General features: G+C 47.0%; 1 protein-coding gene and 1 long non-coding RNA gene across 2 annotated transcripts in view; both read left to right on the top strand.

Annotated features, from left to right (window-relative positions):
• ca10a (carbonic anhydrase Xa) overlaps positions 1 to 17,463 on the top strand; it is a 208,579-nt gene that overhangs the window by 96,765 nt on the left and 94,351 nt on the right. The window lies entirely within an intron of this gene.
• Positions 1,670 to 9,169, top strand: LOC115392788 (uncharacterized). Its single transcript, XR_003931900.1, has 3 exons — positions 1,670 to 1,682; positions 8,447 to 8,452; positions 9,030 to 9,169. It is a non-coding gene; the product is annotated as an uncharacterized LOC115392788 (long non-coding RNA).

Raw genomic sequence — 17,463 nt, 5'->3', positions numbered from 1 at the left:
GAAACAGCAGAGTACGGTCAGCATGCTTGAATGAACGGTTTTCATCCGCTCGTCTCTTCATTTCATTGTTTCAGGTGTTCAGTTCAGCTCATTCCCTCCTGTTAGTAATCCGGCTCAAACAGTCAACACATCTGCTGCGTTTCCACGATAACGGCCTTCACAGTAAAAAGTTCCATTTTGAAACAGATGTGGCAGGATACTGTGTCCCCATTGAGCCTCGCGGTGTTCAGGAGCTGACTGAAGGTACTTTTAGCTTCCACGTGTCTTTCAATCCTCACTATTAGCATCGCATATATACGGCTGCGCCGAGCCAGAACACCACCACGGTTCAGTTATTCTTGCCACGTTGCAGGAGTCTGCTGCTGTACACGTCTCAGTCAATTGGCCTGATGAGTGTGAGCCGCAAACACGAGCTGAAGTAAACTAGAGACGCATGAATTACAATAATGTTTGTCCTCAAATATGCTAATTGTGTTTCATATTAACAAGACTGAAGTTTGGGTTGACTGAACTTGCACAATAATGTCATTCAACTGAGGGAGGAGGCACTGGAACGTTGGAGGAAAGGAAAGGATGGATGGATGGATGGATGGATGGATGGATGGATGGGAGGAATCCAGATGGGAGGTTTGAGGTCTCGAGACCCAAATGGTAAAAACTACATCCTGAACAGAAGACAAAGCCAAACTGAGACAAATCGAAGCCACACATCAAGCACTGAAGAAGCATCTGTTTGAAGACAGATGGAGGTTTTAATGCAGTGGCCTCTTTTATGAGGATTCCAAAAACAGATAGATGAGAAAGGTAATTACTCAGATTGATGAGAGTCTGTTTTTTTTTTTTTTTCTCCAGCATTTACAAAAAGAAGCAGCAGCTGTGATGGTTGAACACAATTTATAAAGACTGACCACCTCTCTCAGCAACTCTCACAGTCAGGCATGTCGATGGCGGCGGTTCGGATCGGCTGAAAGCCTGATGGAGACCTCCGAAGATTAAACTTTTCTCTAAGATCTCTTTTTGTCATGATTGCTTGAAATGATGAAATGGGAGTGCTGTCAGGATGAAAAGGCTGTAGATCAATAGAAAACAACGCAAATGGAAAATTAAAACATTTCATATATTGTCATCAAAATGAAACAAAGATTTTGTAAAACGTGTATTTTTCTGGCTGCATTTCAAATGAAAACAAAAGCCAGCACTCAACACCTGAGGTGTCATATTTTTCAGCTTCTATGAGCATTTTTCATGTTTATTTATGCAAATGGGCGCCAAAAGCACAACACAAGGTTTGCATTTCTACGTGGAGCCGTGGTAAACGGGCCTCCATAGGAGGCTGGGCTCGCTGCTCCTGTTTGTTTGCAGATATATGAGTGCGTGCACAACTGCATTGGTAGGGAAGTGGGTCAGAGCTGGCGGGGTTACAGCAGTCCTGCACAGACATGCAGGCGGAGGCAGGACGCCGCGCGACCCACATCTCTTCCTCCGCCGCCCTTCATCTGCTTTTCAAACAGCGCTAATGAACGCTGGAGCAAGACCGGCGCTATCACAGCTGAAGGCCGGTCGGAGGGCCTCATGCGACCGGGTTTAGATCGGGTCCCGTTTGCAGGCCTTCCAACTTTTTTTTTTTTTTTCTGAAGCGGCGGCGGTGTCTTCTCCCCCTGATGGATCACTTCTCAGAGCTGGTAATGACGTCTCCGGGGACGGAGCTCGGCAGTCTGCAGCGCCGTCTGGTTCTCGGGCTGACGTGACGGAGGAGTTTTCACCACCAAGCTGTGGCTGATGGACACATCATAGAGGAAACATATGAAATATAGAGATTAGCTCTTTCTTAAATAAATAAATCCACAAAAAACTTTTGAAACTCCAGAAGAAACCCAACCCCACATTATTTTGTTCAAATCTAGCCTACGTGTAATCATAAATCCAGCTATCTGTAGCTCCAGGAAGTTTTTTTTTTTTTTTTTTTCAATTATTTTTTGGGAAAACATGACTTGAGAATCACTTCTGCAAAAGTTTCCCACACAGAATTCATAAAATATGCAGCAATTAGACAATAAATATGTAATCAGATCAAGTCGGACGACGGATGAAGAACTTACAAGTGCCGGAAAAGTAATTAGATCATGTAACACTAATCACAAAATCAAGTTGTGAGTAATGGACAGATTATTTTCTGCAGCATCATTACCGGCGTGCGGGGAAGCAGGCCGATGGCCGCGGCCTCAGAGGACTCCCTCCGCTCTAACTGGGTCACAGGCTCGGTAACAGCACGGCTAAACGCTACCTGTGTGAGATATATGGCTGTAATCTAACCAAATCGGGGTATTTCTAATTGATGAAGTGAAGCCGCGGCCCGTCGGGACTCACCGCGAGTCTCTGCTGCTGATGAAGACGAATCATTTCACCTAACAAGGTTACGAGACTTTCCGGGAACTTAGACATGCGAGTCAGTAATTAGAGCGCAGTAACTGTCGGACCCATGAAGCCCGACAATGGCTCACATTGATCAGGGTTAGATCCACAACGCAGAACTCAGGGGAGCTTAATAATGACTAAAAGAAAGTGTTTCTGAATTAAAAATCACAGATAGGGTTGAAAAGTTGAATATATTCTCTTATAATTCAATATAATGCAAACAATAGTAACTTCACTCAAAGTTTTTATTCCGTTTGTACAGCTTGATTGAACAGGCGACTATTGTAATTACTTCTGACACAATAAATAAATAAGTCTATTTTGAAGTTAAGAAAAATACAGATGTGTTTAAAATGTTAGACATACAGTTCCTTCTCTTCATGGCATTAGCTGTTAATTCTCATAGTTCCTCATGGTATCAGTGCTAAGGCACGTTTTGCTTGTCTGGTACAGAAGACGGGTGTGTTGCAGGCGTCACATTGATAAAAGCTGCTAAACTGAATTAGAACGTGTTGAATAAACGACTCCAGATACTTTTGTCACCAGGGCTACAATGGAGCTGCTTTTTAAACAGTAAATTTCCTTTCAAATGGCACAAACGCCTGTGATGAGTCTGTTTAATTATACCATGTGCTACAGAAGCAGATCCTCACAGAGACGCCAAAAGCCAGACTGTTTTCTGTCTCCTTGTCAACAGTTTAAGGTGTAGCCAAACGTAACGCTGCAGCGAACGTGGAAAATAAGTCAAGAAGCTTCACGTGTAGTGAAAAGTAGAACACAGTCAGTGTGTCATTCCAAGTATTCAAACCACTTGAGGTATGTTATTACTGACCTATGACCAATGTTTTATATTCATTTGATGGCGTGCGATTTGGGCCCAAATCCAAAGATTTGTGCAGCTTCTTGATTGAAAGAAGATAATCCGCTGAATAAAGGTCTCACTCCAGCATTAAAGAGCATTTCAATCCAGAGTCTCCACCTCCAGTTCAACGTGAGCGAATCTCACAGATTTGGAGATTCTCACCTTTTCATTGGTGAACGGTCGGGGAGAGACGGATGACTTCTCGCACCGTAGCGAGTTTTCTCATTTTCAGCTCGTCTGACTTGCATATCTTGGGAATGTGGGAAGAAAAAAGAAGCAGGAAATGAATGCAGCTGTGGGTCAGATCTCCACCGAGAACCTGCTGAGAAGCAGTCGCTCTCAATCTCCGTCCCGCCTTTAAACGTATTTGCTGAAGTGTTTGCAATTTAACCCAGAAGAAAGCAGCGATGGCAGGCTCACCTCAGCAAAAAAAAAAAACAAAAAAAAAAGACGCCTGAATTCTCCAAATAGGCAGCGATAGAGGCCGAAGAACGATGACTTCCCCTGACGCGCAACCAATTTTCCAATATGTGTAGACCAGCGACATGAGCGTGTTTACACTGATGCGTTCTGACAGTTCATACACTGATCCGTATCTCCGCCCTGACAACGCTCGCCGAGTCATATTCCCTCCAGTAAACTGCCGGGTAATTGTGTGCATTGGGTGTCGTATTAATTCAGCGCTCGTCCAGCTGCTGTTCACCAGCGGCGTCCTTGTTATTGTTGCGGCTCCGCCAATCTGACACATTTCTGCGGCCGGCCCGGCCCGTGAAAGCGGCGTAATTGCGGCCGCGGCCGGCGACGCGCTATTAATTTGTCAGCGCACCTCCACAACGCTGTTAAAGCCATCGCAGGCGATTACAAACGGATGGGAGGAAATCACAAAGTTGACATTTATCTTTTTGTGAAATCCAGTGCCTCTGAAAAACACGGATCCTGTGAGGGAAAACGAGCTCCTGAAATAACGCCCAAAATAATCAACTTTCTCTAGAAACTGAGTGAGAAATGACATGACAGCTAAATTAATCAAATTGTTAAATACATAAATGAAGAATGGACCTGCTGAGGTTGATAAAACATTAAAACGGTGAACAGCATCAACGTCAACATCACAGAACTTTTAAGAAACACCGGATTCCACCAGAATATGGACTGAGACTTGTGCCACTCTGCAGTCCGCCATGTTTGCTAACATCCATCCACTCATGCATGAGCAGAACTATTCACTAGGAGTGTGAACGTTTACACGTGTAAACTGTTACTGAATAACAAAATCATAACCGTTCAGAAAATTCAATAACTGTTTCCATGTCATTTTTCCCTCCTTCTCCTCCTCACTCATCAATATATACAGTATATTGAGACGTGAAAGCTTCAGATTCACTCGCTATACACTTATATATATAAAAACCCACAGCCACCACTACACCACTAGTAGCTAGGTAGCTACTAGCAGCTCACAGGCTAGCATGAGGGATTTTACGTACAACAAATAGAAGAAATATGATAAACACATAGTGAACATATCAGCGACTTAACAGCTGAAGTGGTGGAACTCGACATGCAGCCTGTGTTAACTTTTGAGGATGGAATGAAGGTTTTTGTCTGATAGCTACTGATATGAGGTATTTCAAGAGAGACAGAGCCCTCTAGTGGTTATTTAGTGCAACTGCAGTACAAAAAGATCACATTTTTCTGACGTTTAAAACCGGTTACAAGTCGGTTAGAAGTCCTGGTTACACGTGCAGAAAAAATGTAAATGTTGCCTCTGCTACTATTAACCATGGTGTTCTTCCACAGCAGCAGTTTCTACCACCATCCATCAATGCAGTCGTTGTCGTGGTTACCTATGTCGATGCCAGATGGTCAAGATTAGCTTACCTCTGAGTTCAAACACTGATTTCTTCATCAAGCCCCATTTTTATTATTCTTTTCTCCTGACTTGTTGTCCGCTCACAGTGGGACTCCTTCACGTGCCTCTGGTTGGAATCGCCATGTTTCCCCTCAGTTATCGCTCTTCCATCAGGCAGCTGACGGCCGGCTCCAGGCTCCCCTCTTTCCTTCCCTCCTTCGTTTTCCCCCAACATCCCATATTGTCATTTCGCTCCACCTCTCCGGAGTGCTCTCTGATGGCGGGGTGATGCTAATCCTGTTTCTACGGCCCGCTCTTTCAGAGGAGAGATACATAATAGGGGAGTCATTTTCCCCAATGGCAGCTGTTTTTGTTTGAATCCGGCTCTCGGTGTTTGTAAGATAGCCAGCATTACAAACAGATATGAGCCGACACTTAGTCTCGCTCCCCAGACACATGACTATCTTTTGTCAGGAAGGTGAAACGCTGTAAAGAAAGAAAAAAACAACACACGCCTGCCTTCTGGCAGCGCTTCCTCTACCTGTCTTTTACTTCTTTTGCACAGCTGTGCTTAAGCAACAAGTTAATCTCCAGCTCGAATCCAAACATTTAATACACTGATTTAATTGCTTTGCCAGAATCGTTTTAACGAGACGCTGTGGTTGAACATACTGTACGACTGAGTTCTCTTCCAGCCAGGAGGACAACGGTTTCCTTCGCGCTGCAGGGGCGATCTGGAGGACGTCCCCTCCTCTGGTCTCACTTTACAACGATCACATTTCCGCTTTGTGTCTTAATTAATAAAATATGACAATGCAATTCTGAGAATGTTTGTTTTTCGTGTGGATTGTTCCCGTCTTTCCCACTGATCCCTCTCCCCCGGCCTCATAAATCCTTCCTGTTTTAGCGGCGAGCAGCTCCGAGACAATCTGTCGAATGGCTGCCGGGGCCAACTTCTAAATTGATCAGCTGAGGAACAACCTCATCTGCTTTTGTAACTTATTACATTTTGATTACTTTAGCTTGATTCTGCCAAAATGCATCTAGCTTACTGGACCCAGGAGAAGTGGAAACTTCCCAGAATGCAGTGCAGGATGTGATTCATTCAGCAGAGCGGCAGCCTCGGTGATATTCACAGCCACTTACAGGAGACGATATTGGGAAGATGCTGCCTTTTCTGATGAGAATCACATCCGTATGGGTTGAATCTGAACAACACTGAGATCAATCAGCTGTTGATCATTTAAATCTAAATCTGGCTGATTAGAGAGATGAGGATTACCCTGTCTTCTGCCAGCGTTGAAAGCTTTAGACTATTTCCTTTGTGACGTGATTCCATTGCCGTTCGGGGATGTACCGATATCGATGAGCTAGCAGTTAGCTTCCTGGTGGAGAAGGCTCGATTCCTAAAAGCCCCACACAGTGTGAGACAGAGGAAAGTGAGGAGTTGCGCCCCCTTGTGGAGCCACATGACACAGCGGCACATTAGCGCTCTGACTGGAGGTCAGGTTTCTGCGTTACACTGTGTACTCGCCTCCCGACACATAAATTATCAACAGCAAGTACTTTTATTAGTTTCCCCATTTGGAACTAATGAATTATGATCAGTTTAGTTTCACAGAAAAACGGTCATTTTCAAACTTTACCAGCGTTTGAAACCTCAGCCTTTGGCCCTTTTGGCCATTCTGAGAGGAGAACGTACTTTCCAGACATTTGCTGGATTCTCTTCTCACCTCTCTTCACCCGATCGTTTGTGGCATTTATTATTGAGTGACACGGCCTCCGGACTCCAGGGGGCCTCGGCGAGAACATTTCCAGACATTACATGAGAGCCGAGGTGGCCACCTCTCCTCCCACGGTCCTCCGACCCGCCCCGACCCGGAGGGCCGGGTTCAGCCATACGGATGTCATAATGATGCATTTGGCTACGCCATCGCCGCTGTAGGGATGCACTTAAGGGACTGACACAGTGGCGAGAGGGTATTAAATATGAACGTCGCTGTATTGCTAAAAATAATGACGTCCCCATTCGGAATGTATGTACAGGAGCGGAGGCCTGCGGGCACACGCAGCGCTAACGGGCTAACGGGGCAGCGCTAACGGGGCAGCGCCGCACATGAAGACACCGCTGCAAAACATTTTGTCCAACATGCTCTGCATGAAGACGTAGAGACGCCGCCTCACCTCATCGCCTCCTCTTTCTGTTATCGCTCCTTATTGTCTCAGGAATTACTTTCCGATGTTCCTCCATCATCTCCTCCTCGCTCCACCTCGCCCTCCACTTTCCCGTTTTATAAGGTTAAGGCTGACACAGGCTGAAACGCACTGCGTATCCGTCTCCCGCCGCCGTTCAGAATGCCTCCTGCTCTTATCCCTGCATGTTTTTTTTTCTTCCCACCTCTGAAATGCTGCGTGCTCCAATTAGCCGAGCGCCTGTCCTCTTCATTTGCTCTCCTCTTCGCCTCACGATGTGACCCGAGCTCATCTGGGAACAAAGAAGGTCTGTCATTCACTGCGGCCCTAACAAGCTCGTTTTTCCGTCGCTATCAAAGTTTCTCCAGCATGCATGTCAACTCTAATATTTACTTGAAAAAAGGAGCAAACAATGAAGTGTGACAGCTGCCTGGATGGCTCTGGAGTGGGAGGACTGTCGCTCCGAATGCGGCTGTTTTTTTTGTCTTTTTTGGCCTTTTCAGGCCGAGGGAGCGAATCTCAGCTTGATTAAGACGTAGATAACCGCCAGACTAATCAGGGCTCGTTCCCAGCTCCCCGTCCTATTCTTCCTCTGTCCAATTCTCTCTAATGATGCACAACCTGGACCTTCTTCCTCCTCCCTCCCCTTTCATTTAAAGCGGGGCCATTATGGCAGACAGTGAGTTAATGAACAGCAAATGGGAGAAGAGAATGGTATTCATCATCTGGGCTCTATTATCAGTCCACCTCTTTCACGGAGGACTAACCTCTCCGTTTACCGCCGCCTCCCGCTCGCCGCCTCCCGCTCGCCGCCTCCCGCCTTTCAGGTTCCCACCGGTGGTGCGTTTCATTCCGGGATGTCTCGGGTAAAACCGAGACTTTTTGTCGTGTTTTTGAAGTGCATATTGATTAGAAATAACAGGTATTCATGATGTGAGCCCTTCTCTCTGAGTTGTAGCTAAATGGCGTCAGAACCGAGACGTCAGCTGCGATGAGCAGCTCCCGGTCCGTCTCATATCACATTACGTTACGTTACAGCGGCGCCTGACAGGTGTGCAGAGCCGCGGCTCACTTCAGCACACACACTCCGTCACTCCAGCGGCAAGCTGTTGGGTTCCACGCAGAACGTGGTTTTACATGATGAGATGAACAAGACGTTCCCTGAAACAGACGCGGCGCGAGCGGCAGCTCGCGCTGCTCAAACACCTGGAAATAATCGTTTGCATTAATTAAAGTGTTGTGATTGATTGAGGCAAAGTGAAAAATGGACTTTTTCATTGTGTGGAGATGCACTAATAAACCAGGCCACACACTCTCTAATCTGATTATTGATATGTTTTTTAAATGGTGCGTTTTCATCAACGAATCCAGCTAAAAACATGTGATTTGATGACATTATTATAGTTTCAGCTGGAGATGCACCGATACAGATACCATATCTTCAACATTTCTTGTTTCCTTTTTGTATTTTTTGCCGCATATTTTTCACAGGGCCCCATTTTTTGCTTTGGAATTGAGGCTGCAGACAGAACCAGGCTTCAAGAGTCTCCCCGAGGGTTTCCCGCAATGAAGCCACACAGTGTACAATCCTAATGTAAAAATACGGCCGAGAGGAGAAGTGGGCCTCGACAAAGAGAAGAGCGGCTCCTCCTCCCAGCTCTCTAAATTACAAGCTGCCGCCGGGTCATTTACCGTCGCTTCTGTGAGACAAATTGAAAGCGACGACTGAAATCTAAACCTGTTTTCACATCCTGCGTGCTTTAATTTAAAGGAGCGGACGCTGTTTGCCCTGATTCACGTTGAGGGATAACAGTGTGCGTGATGCTCAGATGTGGAATTAAGAGTTGTTATTCCTGCCGCCATGTTAGAAAACTTTCTGGTTTTCTCACTGAGGCTGCTCTTTTACACACACACAGACATTAGCAGCTTGAAACGGAGCTGATGCTCGCTCCCCTCAGAGCAAATCTCATCTAATAATCAATTTGAAGTGTTTTCTGGAGTGTTTAGTTGATGCATTTACCTTCAAGACCTCCTCTGTGAGAGCTGCAGCTCGTTTGTCAGTGGTGCGGAGGGGAAATCCATTTATGATCACCCGTTAATTTATTTTTACGCCTTAACACGGGTACGGTCAGAGACGGAGAGCAGAATGTTTTCAGGTGCTTCATCTTTACATTCTGTTCTCCCACATCGGCTTGGACAGAGAATTAAACACAAAACTGTCAGAGTTGCTGTAATTTCCTGTGATTGAGCTGAAATCTTCACTTCTGGACCAAACAGAGTTTGGTGGTTGAAGCAGTTGAAACGGTGGAGCAGTGGTTAGCACTGTCGCTAACCACTCGAGGAAAGTTCAAAGGTTATTGAGGCGTGGCGTCAGTTGTTGACTTGATGTATTCAGTGCTTTCATTTTGGTTCAATCCAAAGAAATTTTCAAGGTTGAAGCTGTCGTGAATGTGAAACTTCTGGAGATTTGGCACAAGCTCAGTCACACATGAAATGACCAAACTAATGATTCTGCGGAGACCCAGCTTTAATTTGTGGAAGTCGGTGTGAAAAGACTTTAGCTTTCTGCATCGTGTTGTGGTTAGCTGCACAGAACGCTGATCAGTGGATACAGCTTTCTGTTCCACAGGAGAGTGGAGCAGACTCTCAATCGATAGCCAAGGATCTGGCCTGTCTGCGAGCGCCGCTCTCTCTTCCGTCTACAAGGTCTTTTCGGGACTGAATTTAATGCTGGCTGCTCGGTGTGTGTCTGCACCGCCGGATCCAGCCCGTGCGTCTGGATGAGGGCCGGCAGCGCTCCGTCTCCGGGCCGGAGAGGTGAAGGACGGGGTCAGAGCGGGGGGGGGGGGGGGGGGGCGAGGGGGGGCGAGGGCCTCGGGGTGGACGTGAGTCCACTGCTAATGACGGCGCCTGCACTCCTGCTGGTCTGAGATCTATAGTCCTGTCCGGCGCCGGCTCCTGTCCTTGGTTGGCCGCAGTCCCGTGGTCCGCCGTGACGACTCCCGCCATCTATTCCACACCAGACTCCCAGTCGTGAAGAATCACGACGCTCAGAGGTGGTTCTTCCCATTAGGATAACATAAAACTGCCACACTGTCTTTAAACGCTGAAGCATGTATGGAGGGGAACCGATGGGAGTTTTTAATGGCAGGTATCAAGAAAATGTATTTATGTAGGTCAACTTGTGGACTCATCTGTCTACAATTTTCAAAGTAAGAGCTTCCAGCAACCACATGACCTGCGCTTACCTGCTTCCAGGAGCTGTTTACAGTATTTTATGGTAATTTAAGATGTGTTACGACACAAGACAAAAGCTACAGAGGATATCTGTGGTTCCGTCGTAAAGCTGAAAGCGTTCTCACCGAATCCTTGCTGCCCTCTCTGTCTTTAGCTCCCATAAATAAGATAATGATCGACTTGTTCCTATGCAGCGTTTCACTCTCCCAATTACTGCTGTCGTGCTGTTTGTGGCTAAATTATGCTAATGCTACCTGGCGAAGATAAACAGTGCTGCAGGGTGGTAATTCCACCAACACCTTCCTGCCAATCAATCACTGTCACCACAGTTTCTCTGCTTTATGTGTCGATGTGGGAGGTTTTATCTTCACCCTGGCTATCCATATATGTCGATAAAGTTTACTTTTTTATAAGTAAAGCCTTCAAAATGGTTGCACACTAATGAATGGAATATGAGGTTTCACTTTTCACCAAAAGAAACTTCATATACACTTCTTTAAATATGTTGTTTCTTCGTATTAAAGGCTTGGGTGTAAATCACCATGTTCTTGGATAATCTCCAGTAACCAGCAGCCGCGGCGCCGTCACCCCGTTCCGGTCATTCAGGAGACAAACACATGGCCAGCGGGTGGTCTGGTCTGGTCTCCACTCAAAGGCACTTTCTGTTTAACAGGCACACACACATGCACACACACTCAGAAAACACATGTTGTGAAACATGCCACGGCGTTAAGTCCGCCACCAGCTGAGACTGAAACGCCGTCATCTTCCCCCGCCGAGACGGCCGGCGCAGACGTGCATCAGTCGTGACAAACGAAGGACACGAGGCTGTTTATTCCGCCCGTTCCTCCCTCAGTCAACTCCGGTCTTCCACGGCAGAATCAAGGTTATCTTCCACTTGTTTCCATTGTTACGGCCCTCTGGATAGAACCAAAACACCAACGCTACTGGTCGAGCTCGATACACAGTACGGAGAAGTTCTTCTCTGCACAGATGAGCAACAGAAACATTCTTCTTTTTTTTTTTTCAATCGTCAAATAAAGACTGTTTTCAGGACTGTATCAAGAAGGTCAAATACTTGCATTCAATTAGTATTTTGTGCAGAAACTAGAAACGTTTGCAACCCTGGGATTAACGCAAATGGAGATCTTACAATGGGGATAACATCGACCACAAAGGATGGAAACGTTGAAAACAAGGAGTCAAAACCGAAGAACTGAACTCCCAGGAGGAAAAGAAACACCGATCAGGGCGACACACTGCGCAGGGAGAGGAATGCTAAAGGAAACCAGTAATGGACTGAGGACCACAAAGTCATCCGAGATTCATGGGGGCGGCCATTTTGAACAATGTCATAAATCTCCCATGATCCTCGGTTCATTTTGGTTATTATTTTGGAGTATTATGGTGCTCTTTTGCAGAGTCTTGACCTGAAAAAACTATTGTCTTATTTCACTTTGTCCTGGTGAAACTTCCTGGTTACTCGTGCAAACATTCCGATCTGGACAAGTTGAATTCTGAGTGCTGTGATGTATTATTGGTTTGAAAATGTTTGGTTCACGGTGAAGTAATTATTTACTGTTGGTTCGGTTACAAAGGCCTTGAGTTAGGTGAGGACAGCTCGGTGTCGGTTGTGTCTGAGAAGTCGTTGTGGGTAAAGTGTTGACATTAGCTTCCTTTCTCTGGCTGCTTCCAGCGCCGTGCTGGATGCACCGGGAGCTTCCCCCTCCCTGCACCGTGCACGGAGCATGTGGAGTGTCAGCAGTTTCCAGAGTATACAGTCCCCCTCTATAAAGCAAAGGCTTGAAGATCACAGGGATGTGCACAGCTCCTTGATGTTTGCTCACTTCTGCTCCTCTTTTTCTTCTTCTTTTTTCTGCCCACTTCTGCTGCTTCTCCACAGCGAGAGTCGGCCATGGCTCGTCCACTTCCCTGCAGTCTCATCCCACTCTGCTCGTTAGACTCCGCTTCAAATAGGAATGTGCACTTCTGTCATAAAATGCAGCGTTTAATATCCGGACCCGACTTACGGAGCCTTACTGGCTGTAATTACCCTCAGATCATATAAGGAGAGCGATGGACCTCTCTGATCTTTTTATCCGCTGCGGAGGATCTTCATTGCCCTCGTATTACGTTTGAGATGTCAAGTCATACGATCTAATTCCAGATTGGTTTCAGTGCGTTGTTTTTATTCGCACAAGACGTACGGTAAACGGCTGGGCCAGATGTGAAGCGTTCCCGCGCGGGGCTTTATGGGAGCTATGTTTAGCTGTGGACTTCACAGCATCCACGTGCACCAGCCGATACATTAGGCAGGATGCTGGGAGAGAGCGCCTGACAGCTGCACTCTCCCGTGATGTATTTGTGATCGCTGTGATTCCTCTGGAAGGCACCGTGGGTCAGCTTTCATTTTACAGGTTCCCATTCCTCAAACTCAGGTGGTATTTAGAGTTAAATTAGGACGCTGTTTCCAAGAAAGCCCCAGGCAATTTTCTCCGGATTAAAACGGAGACAGAGTTAAGGTACAGCAATAAGGCTTTTGTCTGCCGGATGTTGGATATTACTTCGGGAAGTGTTCCGACTTGATACAAGTCTTGTACAGCATGACATTAAGCAAGTTCCCCAGTCAGTAACAGACTCTTTACGATGCGGAAAGACGGTTTGTCTTTCGTTCAGTCCTGTTTGATTCGGACCGGAGATCAGCTCAGGGACTTTCTGGGAAAGTCCACTTTGTTTCTTCATGTGTGAACGTTCCCCTGAACTCCGGCCACTGCATTGTATTTTCAAGCCTCTACTCGTGTCTCTTATCCATCGATCCTTGAATTGTCCATTTTTCCTATGAAGGCTGCCGCCGCCGACTGCATTTGGGGAGTTTTTTTCTGGCTGGAGGGAGAGATTTCAGAAGTAGCCCTGGGGTTAAGAGCTTCAAAGAAACACTAAGTCACAGCTACTCTGTCAAAGTGTGGGTTCTGATGTCTACATCGGCTCTCGCTGTTCCATCTTGGCAGTGATGTGCTCTTCTGAAGGAAGCCTCATTTTTCACGGGGTTGCAGAGGATTTCTCTTCATGCTCGGTGATTTGTGCATGTGCTCTTTGTGCACGGCTCGTCCGCTGGCGTCACGCGTCCTCCTGCTCTCAGCGCCGGTGCCTGGGAGTCCATATTCATGTTGAAATGTCTGCTGAAATTGCGGCTTTGATGTTGTGGAAATGAAAGCGAGGCTGGGCGTGTCGTGGAGTGCGAGCACATCATAACATTTTTTTTTTTTGCTTACATTAGTGGACAGCAGCCTAGCGAGAGTCGGCGAGGAGCGTTGGACGTGGTGCTAGCTCGGCACAGACAAGCAAAACAAAGAGTGTGTCATGCAGTCACACTTGTCGGGGGTGGGGGGGAGGGGGTGGGGGGGATTATCAAGAGAGAGGCAGGTTGATAAGGAGTGCTGCCGGTCGGCCCTGTACAGCCCCGTGGCTTACACTGGAGCCAGTGTCAGCTGTGAAGCATTCTGCTCCGTCCATAATTAGATCAAACTCAAGGCGTGAAGTGCAGTGTGTGTGTGTGTGTGTGTGTGTGTGTGTGTGTGTGTGTGTGTGTGTGTCAGCCAAACGGAGAAAAGCAGCCCCATTCACACGTTTTTTTTCCCGCATCTGCAGAGCTGCGGTGGTCCACTCCTGCTCTGACTGCACGTCCAGCAGGACGACCGTCCCGACCGCACATTCAGTTTGCACAGCAACGAGTTTTCAAAACCCCCAAGGTGGGACCTTTTGACGGCGCTCAGGCTCTGTTGTCATGGTAACGGGCGACAACACTTGCTCCGTCCTGAGTTGAGTCCGTCCAAAAACAATATTCTGCTTCTTCTGTTGATATTTATCCGTCAGGTCAAATGTTTGTTGCTTAGCTTCAGTTTTTCCTCTCCTGACTCTGGACTTGACACGAAGCGACTGTGTGTCCAGTGCCGTGACCCCGTGATGCTGCACCGCCTTCTGATGGAATGTTTCCTGGACATGCTTCCTTTGTGTCACACACAGTCAGCAGACTGTGATAAAGCCGGGAGGATGTGGCGGTGGAGGAAAGGCAATGCTTGGTTGCATGGATTGTAACAGGCGGTGTTACATGAATAATAGAGCACCGCTTTGAGACTCTCATAAAAACTACATTTCTATAAAGTTTTCTTTTAATTTCCTAACTGTGCTTGTCACTTTTTGAATTTGCTTTTACTGGGCATGAAGGACGCCGCTCAGCCAGGTCTCCGATGTATATGAACTCACTTTTCAAAGAGTGGAAACGGCCAGCAGCAGAATGACTCATTAACGTTCAGGAGAGAGGGAAATGTCAGAAGTCCAGTCATTTGGCCTCTCCTGCTTCTGATAAGGATTTATAAAACTCTTGATAAAGTAAGCAGGAACCATCTGATCGGGCTAATTTGTTGCTCTCGTTCTGTTCTGGGTTGTCGTATCAATGGCGTTGGTTGGCGAGGCGTCTTCTTTCGGGGAGCTGTTTATCTGCTCCTCCCCGCTCTCTCTCTCTCTCTGCCTCTCAGGAATAATGAGCGAGGGAAACAGCGGGGAGGCAGGCAATCGCGACCTTTAGCGGTTTACCACCTTCTCTCTCTGCCTCCCGATCCGTCCCCCGTGCGTCTCTGTAACCTTCCCTTCCCACAGCCTTCCCGGTGGCGCTCCTCGTAGGGGGTCGGGAGCCACGGGTTGGGGGCTAAAGACGTGGGAGGTTGTAGAGAGATGGCATGCAAAAGGTCACGGATACCTCCGCAGCCGGCAAGGTTATGTAACGCTGAACATTATCCGCTGAATAAGAGGAAATAAACGGAGTTTGGAGAGAGAAACCTGGAGAAGAGGCCAAAGAAGCCCTCCTGGCATCTCATCGATCCGCCCCATTAGCACTCCGGCTTCCTGGGTTCAACCCCAGCTTTTGACCTCCCGCCCCCTCAGCTGACCACTCCTCGCCCTCCCAGTAACCCTCAGCCGCTCGTCCCGGCACTAACAAGCTCACACAGCAGCAGTAACGGCGGGCTGGACGCCCGCTCATCAGCAGAGGGCAGAGGCAGCGGTAGCCGGGGGCGACTCCGAGACATCTTCCCCGCTCTTTACTTTTTAATTACTTCAACTCACCGGGCAGCGCCAGCACCGTCCCCATTCACCACTTCTTCTGACAAGGTTAAAATCTTTGCCTCTTTATCGTGGACAATTTAAGGTTTCGTGGACTATTTACGTTCTAAGCTAATCACCCGAGCTACAAAGATTTCAGCCTTCCTCAAATCTGAATTCCCTTCAAGGGAGAAAAAGGCTTCTTGAGATTCTCCTGGACTATCCATCACTGAAATCCTCCTCTGAATTCTGAATGTTTCATTGGATGAGCAGCTCCTTCAGGCAGGCTGAAGACAGGTTATGTTGTGGGTTTTACAGATCTGACCCCCCCTGGAGCTGCAGAGTAAACATACTCGGCTCTGGAATGACTTATTTGTTGGAATCAAGGATGAACCCTTTGACAGGGAAAATGTATTATTGACATGAAAAAAACAGATTTCTGTCTCAAGCAGCAGCAGCAGGCTTTCGGGGGTGTTTGTGTGGTGTAGTGACTGATAAGTAGAGGAGAGGATTGACTCGGGCCTATTCTCCCAAACCAGGGATTTCATCCAATAAATCTTATCAGGGAAATTTCAATGAAACCTTTTAACATGTCAGCTTCAAGGTGAAAATGGTACAAATGACCCGTTAGATTTTATTCCTGATGAATACAAAGCAGTTTATATCTTCTTTTATTCGGATTTACGGATAAACAGTGTAATTTCCTGCTTAGCGGCTCACAGTCCAGCTAACGGACTGCAGCAGAACACTACTTGTTTGCGCACCACTTCACTTCGAATGAATTCAACTAAATAGACATTCGGTTTTTCTGCGACTCTCCAAACTGTCTCGAAAATCACGGCAAAATGAAAAACATTCAAGAAAACTGCATCTAGTTACACTTAATCCACAAAATATGTCTGATTAGCCAATTGATGAATTTAAGATGACTGACAGCAGAAGTCAATAAAAGACGCGTCGACTCCTCAAGGTTTTAACGCTGATGCTTTTCTTGAAATACGTGATTCTCAAAATGATGAGCCGTTGTGGCATTGCCATGTATACCAGCATCCGCTGCCTCACTCAGCTCCTGGACAGGGCAGAAATATCCGACAACTGCATATGAAGTGCAGCCGAAGTTAACGCAGCTTGGATATGCAAAGCACGGCGAGCTGGAGGGCTTCTTCAGGGTTTATCTAATGAACGTGATCGATCAGCATCCTCGGCCTCTTTTCATCTCCCCGATCCCAACCTTGTCCATCTTCCACTTCACTTATCATTTTCTGCTCTCAGAGTATATCTCTCATACCCGATTCTTTACAGCGCTGGAGTGTCTTTCATCCTCGCCGAAGGTGTCGGACAACCGGCGCCGTCTGTCCTCGGCTCACAGCAGGACAGCAGCCTGAGTGGACCTCGCTCTGTCCTGAAATTTAACTGTTTATACTGCCGGATAAAACTGTCTCGGGCTACTGTGGTGAGGTCCAAACCTTCCGAAATTATAAAGAGAGACCTGACAATTTGTGCTTTGAGGAGCACTTATTGACAGTCGGGAGAAAACTGCTCCGACCAAACCGAACTGAGAAGTGGGCGGATATTTGCCCAGACTGGCTCGAATTGAGAGGAGAGCAGGGATGGGAAAGATAAGCTCTGATGGTAAACACCGGGGCAGGGCTGAGGGAAAACAGCAGAGATGAATGCAGAGACGAGAGACAAAACCACAGACTGTGAAGAGAGTCGATGTGGAAAGAAAAGGAAAGAAAATGCAAATGGAAGAGAGGCAGCTGAACCCTGCTCCACCAGGAAGAGGAGCCACATCAGAGTATTGACT

This window comes from Salarias fasciatus, chromosome 8 (genome assembly GCF_902148845.1).
Source record: "Salarias fasciatus chromosome 8, fSalaFa1.1, whole genome shotgun sequence".
In the NCBI taxonomy this organism is placed as follows: Eukaryota; Metazoa; Chordata; class Actinopteri; order Blenniiformes; family Blenniidae; genus Salarias; species Salarias fasciatus.
This window is presented reverse-complemented; position numbering and strand designations above follow the sequence as displayed.